Here is a 6868-nt window from a genome sequence, read left to right as displayed (position 1 = left end):
GATTGAAACTAGAAAGTTCAATTTATAGTGTAGACTGGAGCACAAACACGATGGACAAAGTTCAAAAGTTACTGCAACTTTATTATCCTTTAAAATAAAAAATAAAACCTTTATTGCTTTTTTGTCGATGTACAAACTTTGAATTGAGAAATAAAACGCGTTTTCGACTTAAGAGAGGATTGACATTGACTTGTAAAAAATTTATTCTCTAGTCTAGAATAAAAATTTACTTATATAAAATAATTAATCGGAAAAACTCTTAAACTCAATCAAATAGTGACCCACTTGGTTTTAGTTAGTTCAACTAGTAAAGTCTTTGATGATTTAATAAGAGATTTGAGGTTCAATCCTCGCCTATATCAAAAATCAATTGGTGTCTTGATTTAATGATAAAGAATATTATCATAAACAGACATTATATGTTGAAACCTTCTTAAAAAAGAAATGGTTATAAAATACTTGAATTAATGGCTCAATGCCACGTAGTTATAAAAAAGTAGTTATAAAAAACTCTCTAAAAAAAAGTGACCCACTTGTTGAACTAATGGCTCAATGCCACGACTCGCAGACTAGGCTAATATACTTGAATTCACACGACCAATTAAAAAAGATTATAAAATACTCTAAAAGTGATTACACCCTACTATAACATAACCCTAATTTGTTTAGGACAATATCAAACACACCTAAAATCAAGAAAATACTTAGCTAGACACTAAAATTGTAAAAATTACACCAAAATTTTAAAAGTTAACAAACAACAAAAATTAAACACTACACTATCATGCATCGACAGAGTTTGAGGTGGTATTCGCCCAATAGGATTAGTTCAAGATATTTTATTCAATTTTGGTCAAAAGGAAAAAAGAAAAAAGAAAAAAGGAAGACATTTTCATTTATATACAGGGGAGAAGGGGGATGCATATTATTATATTAATACAGCCTAAGAGGCTAAGACAAGATATAGCATGAGTTGGCGACAATGGCGCCAATGACCCTGTACATGGCTTTACATTAGCTACTTTCTGAATGAGGTAGTACTGGGGAAGAAGAGATAAGTTGAGAGATTTTCCTCCCAAGTTTCATCTGCTTGGTCAAAAAGATGGAGCCCATGGCGGTGAACATTAGCGTGGTCAGGGGACTGAAATGCAGTCGCAAAGATACGAACCTTCTATCTAATTTAATAATTTCGCTTGAAGGTTCTAAGCTATTGCCGTTATGACTTTGCACGGTTATTTCTAAGTGAAACGAGTTTTACGTTTCAACGTCCCAACGGGGCCAATTTGACAGGTATATGGAAATAAATTAGACATAATTAAAAAAGGGATATGGATGTTGAAGCTAGAGTTAGATTTTGTGATTTAAGTTTTTAATATTAAACTAGTCGCAGATTCACGCGATGTGTGAGAATAAATAATTATTTTGTAATTGTAATATAATGTATACTTTGTTCTCTAAATTTGTTGAAAATAATTTATTCTTCCTAAAAATTAAACATTTATTGGGTCTTAAATTGATTCTTTTTTATGTTACATTTTCAAATTTAGCTCAAAAATTCATTTTTTTTCCTTAATTTTTGGATTGAAAGGTATGAAATTTTATTATATTCTAAACTCTTTAATTTTTAAGTTAAAAAATACAACAAAAAGATAGACATTATAAACTATAAACATAAGCCCTAAAAATGTAATAAAAGTGATAAATATTTAAAAATCCTATTTGGTTCACTTTTGTTCTATTCGGTCTATGATGTTCACTTTGGTCCACTTCAATCCCATTCGGGCCATTTGGTCAAATTTAGTCTTTTTCGGTCTATTCTGTCCATATTAGTCTTATTCGGTCCATTCTCTCCACGTCGGTCTTATAAGGTAGACATTGGTCCTATTTGTTCTATTCGGTCAATTACATCCAGTTTGGTCCTAATCTGTCTATTGGTTGTTATTTGGTCCACTTCAATTCTATTCGGTCTACCTTGTTCCTATTCGGTCCACTTCTTTCCATTTATGTCCACTTCGGTCTATTTATTCCACTTTGGTCCATTTTTTTTGCATTTACATATAGGGAAAAGATATGTTTGGGTTGAGAGCACCTATTATATATATATATATATATATATATATATATATATATATATATATATATATATATATAGATATGAGTGTGTGTATAATTTTTATTTAAACGGATTATTTAAATTGTTCATTTAAAAAAAAAAAAGATTATTATGATAATCAAAACTCATAACAAAATTATACTAGATATGTATAATTTATTTTCTAAATTTTGTTGTACATAAATTGTTTTCCCTAAAAATTAACTAATTTCATAAAGTAATTTTCATCACTCTATTTTTATAAATATATCATTTTATCAGTTTTTATTGATATTGTTCTTTTTTTAAATGATCCATATTCTTCTAACTATTGTTATTATGCATTATATTTTCTTAATTTCTTTTGGTACCATTAAAATTTTTAAGTTTCAAAGTTATTATTCAAATTCTCATTTTCTTAAGGAGATTATTATGATAATGAAAACTTATCATATAATTACAATTGATATTACTCAACCCAAACTTCTATTTTTCCATTCTTAAATAGGAACACTAAATTGGACCGAAGTGATCTAAAATAGATCAAATGGACCGAGTAGACCAAAGTTGACCAAATAGACAAAATTGGACCGAAATGGACTGAATGAGGAATGGACCGAACAGGACCAAATTGACCGAGGTAGACGAAAGTGAACCAAATGGAGCGAACTAGACCGAATTGGACTGAATTGACCGAATTAGACCAAAGCGGACTGAAGTATACCAAATAAGACTGAATAGATGAAGTGGACCGAAATAGACTGAAGTGAACCAAATGGGACTGAATTGAACAAATTGGACCCAAGTGGATTGAAGTAAAACAAACCGAATTGAAAAGATGAAGTGGACCGAAATAGACTGAATGCTGATCTGTAATCAGCATAGCTAGGATTGTATTTTGAAATAAACTCAAATTCCTACTTCCAAAAAGTATTAACTCAAACAAAAATCAAACTGAAACTATAAGTGAGATATACTACTTGCATCAGGGAACTAAAAAATATAACACTAAAATGTATGAACCTAAAATAGAGTTTTAAAATTAGGTCTTGGTTGAGGGACCAAATTGAGCTTTATCTAATATTTAGAGGACCAAATTAACAAATCAACTTTAAAAAAAAAATTGAAGATTTAAAAAAAAAAAAAAAAAAACCAAACTTGAAAAGAAGAAGATGCAACGATTTGAAGGAAAAAAAAAAGTTACTATTTTTTTAATAGAGTTTCCACTTATAACATCCACTTTTAATGATTATGCATGTTATTATCATACCAAGACACCAATCGGTTTTTAATGTAAATAGAGATGAATGCCATCCCAATATATGCATTGAATTTTCTTATCACATGGCAGTTGTTTTTATCCTAGTAAAAATATGAAACAGAATCAGATCAATATCTATTTTTTTTTGACAGTACCATCCAAAGATCGACACACTCCAATTTGTTGGGTAACATTTAATAGATTCACAACTATGCTTGCGTTAAGAATAAATTATATAGCCACTAGACAAATTATATTTCGCAGGCCAGAAGTTGGCACGGGTCATACATTAATTACACCATATAATACATTCACTGAGAATAATTATGTTGGCGTAAAAACATCTCAACCACTTGGTTCATAGTTGGTCTTGCATCCTTGTCTTCTTCTACACATTGTAGAGCAACCTCAACCAAAGTTTCCATCATGCCTACGTCATATTTGCCTTCCAACAATGGGTCAATGATCTCTTGAAGCAAGGGAGTATTTGTAGCTGCTCTGTTCTTTTTTTCCCTCACCCATGTAACCAACCTTTTGGGCTCTGTCTCTTTGCCATCATCCATAGCATGAACACTCCTTGATGGGCCCTTTCCAGTCATAATTTCCAACAAAACAATCCCATAACTATAAACATCCACTTTGGAGGTAATAGGAAGATTAAAAACCCACTCTGGAGCTAGATAACCTCGGGTTCCTCTTATCTTTGAGAAGCTAAAATTATTAAAGACATTTCTGTTTTGAAACTTTGACAGGCCAAAATCCGCCACCTTTGGTTGATAATTAGAATCTAGTAGTATGTTCTGAGGCTTTACATCACAATGTAAAATCCAATCTAGGCAGTCCTCATGTAGATAAGCTAGGCCCTTTGCAGTACCCACGGCAATTTCAAACCTTTTTTCCCAGTCAAGTGAATTGGCTAAGAGATTATCTGCTAAAGAACCATGCTCCATGTACTCATACACCAAAAGCCTGTGATTTCCCTCTATGCAATACTCTCACATCTCTATCATGTTCATGTGGTTAATCTGTCCAATAATGCTCACTTTTGAGAGAAACTCACATTCTCCTTGGTTGACTTCTTTGAGATGCTTAATTGCTACAACTCGCTTATTAGACAACACACCTTTGTATACAATGCCACCAGCACCTCTTCCAATCTCTTCTTTAAAACCATTTGTAGCCCTTTTTAGCGCTGAATAGGTAAATTTTCTAAATCCGTTGGCAGCAATAACATAGCCATGCTTGTCAATATCTGAATTTTTTTGGGTTCTGATTAAGAGACACCACACCACAAAGATACAAATGATTTCAAGTCCAGCTAGTCCACTAGCAAACTCGAGCATGAATTTCATTTTCCAGTTTTCACTGCTTTTTACATAAGTTCTATCCAGTTGTATTGTACCTTCACTTGAGCAATCCAAACCAAATTCCTCTACGTGAATGCTGTTAGAGATGTTGTTACCTATTGGTAGTCTCAAATAGATGTCTTCACCGAAATCTGGAGAACGATATCCATTGAGCAATAGTGTCTTTGGGTAACAATCTGAATAACCATAATCCACTCGAAAACTGTACTGGAATGCCTTGCAGTTGCATAATTGCAAGCATAAATCTCTACATTGATCAAAGGTGTAATTCGGGTAGAACCCATAATCATACCCATAAAATTCAACATGAGATAGCAGCAGAAAGGTAGACTTATTTTTGTTGCAAGAGAAATCAAAGTCAGGTTCACACCCATAACCCCAATCAGTATGATTTTTCATCTTGTATCCTGGAAGACAAGAACATTTTCTACCAGAACCAACAATATAGGTACACATACTGTTGGCCCCACAAACACCATGAATCTTGCAAGGTGTCTGTATGGCTTGCCATGAGACAACCCATTTCTGACCCTCATCTTCCCACCTGTACAATCTCATGTTACCATCGTAATCAAGTGTTAGTCTTCTATGAAGCACTAACCCATAGTCAGCTGACATAAAAGTAAAATTATCGGATGAACTAAAGTTGCCTAAAGAACTTAGCACTGCAATTCTACTATTGTTATACGTGGACCTATCAGCATCCCAACTCACTAGCCATGGGTCAAACCAGTATATACTGGAAACCTCAGGAACATTATAAAGAAGGCGGAGAAGGTTATCATTGTCAAAAAGAAGCTCATAGAAACCAGTGGAAAAGGTTCTCTGGCTTCTTGAAGAGACAAGCTTTGTGTTTCTAGTGAGTAGTTGTTGAGGAAGAAGGGTATCTGTAGGGAAGTCAAAGCTTTGCCACAAAATAACATCTTCCAAATTACGTAAAACAAGATTACCAGTGTTGGAGAGAGATAATTGTACTGAGGAGAGTGAGATAGTGTTTGTGGTCCAAATAGTGAACTTACCTGCATCGGTTAAGATCAGATTGCCAATTTTGAGTGAGAGCTGTGAGCGCTTTCCATTGACTGGCTGGTCACGATTTGCCATCCATACTATGGTGCGTGAGTTGCTGAACCATATGGCGAAGCAAAAAGCATTATCACCCACAGAGTAAAAGCCAGCAGAGAAAACACCATTCTGTGATATCAGAACATCTTCTGGTTTCTCCACGTTGAATGATGTGCCTTCACTTATAGCATCTAATGTTGAAAATGAAAGTGGTAAACGAAATGCCAAGGAGAGTAGAAGGAACAAAACTGGCCAATCCATGATGTTCATGAAGCAAGAGATTGGACTTGGCAACCAGTGTGTTACTATATTAACTAGTCTGGGCTGATTAATTGTGATAAAACAAATCGGCTATTGTTTGGAGGCATGGAGCACATGAGATGATTGTGATATGTCAACCCTCTTACTTGGATGATACCTATTTGGCTATTTGACTTCGATTCTAAGTTCACAGAATTGGATGTGATCTTCCGCCAATAAGATTAATTCAAGATATTTTATTCAGGTTTGGCCTCTTATAAAAACAAAAAAAAATAAAATTCTGGTCCGAAACAAGATATAGACCTGAGATTATGACAACCGCGCCAATGACACAGTTCATCACGTTACATTAGCTATCATATTTCATACATAAATGTTGAAAGAACCTGACAAATACCTTCCGGGGTTCATGATCTTCTTAATTGGTCAGAAAGATGGAGATCATTGCAGTGACCTATGCAATATAATTATTATATAAGAATATAATGTAAAAATTTTAGATTAAATTTGTAAACAACCTACAAAAAAATCAATTTAAGGCCCAATTAGTCAAAAGTTGATTGAATGAAGTGAAGTGGACTAATTAGACCAAATTGAACTGAAGTAGACCGAAATGGACTGAACATAACTGAATAGGACCGAATTGAATCGAATTATACCTAAAGGGCCGGAAGTGGACAGAATAAACAGCTATAGACCGAATTGGACCGAAGTAGACTGGATATGACCAAATTGGACTGAACATGACAAATAGACCGTATTGGATGAAAGTGGACCAAATTGGACCTATTGGGATTGAAGTGGACTGAATTGAAACCGAAGTGG

General features: G+C 33.8%; 1 pseudogene; it reads right to left on the bottom strand.

The window, feature by feature from the left end:
* Positions 1 to 3619: 3619 nt before the first annotated feature.
* LOC142622928 (putative receptor protein kinase ZmPK1) lies at positions 3620 to 6043 on the bottom strand (annotated as a pseudogene).
* Positions 6044 to 6868: the final 825 nt, after the last annotated feature.

The sequence above is a fragment of the Castanea sativa genome, chromosome 1 (assembly GCF_040712315.1).
Source record: "Castanea sativa cultivar Marrone di Chiusa Pesio chromosome 1, ASM4071231v1".
Classification (NCBI taxonomy): domain Eukaryota; kingdom Viridiplantae; phylum Streptophyta; class Magnoliopsida; order Fagales; family Fagaceae; genus Castanea; species Castanea sativa.
This window is presented reverse-complemented; position numbering and strand designations above follow the sequence as displayed.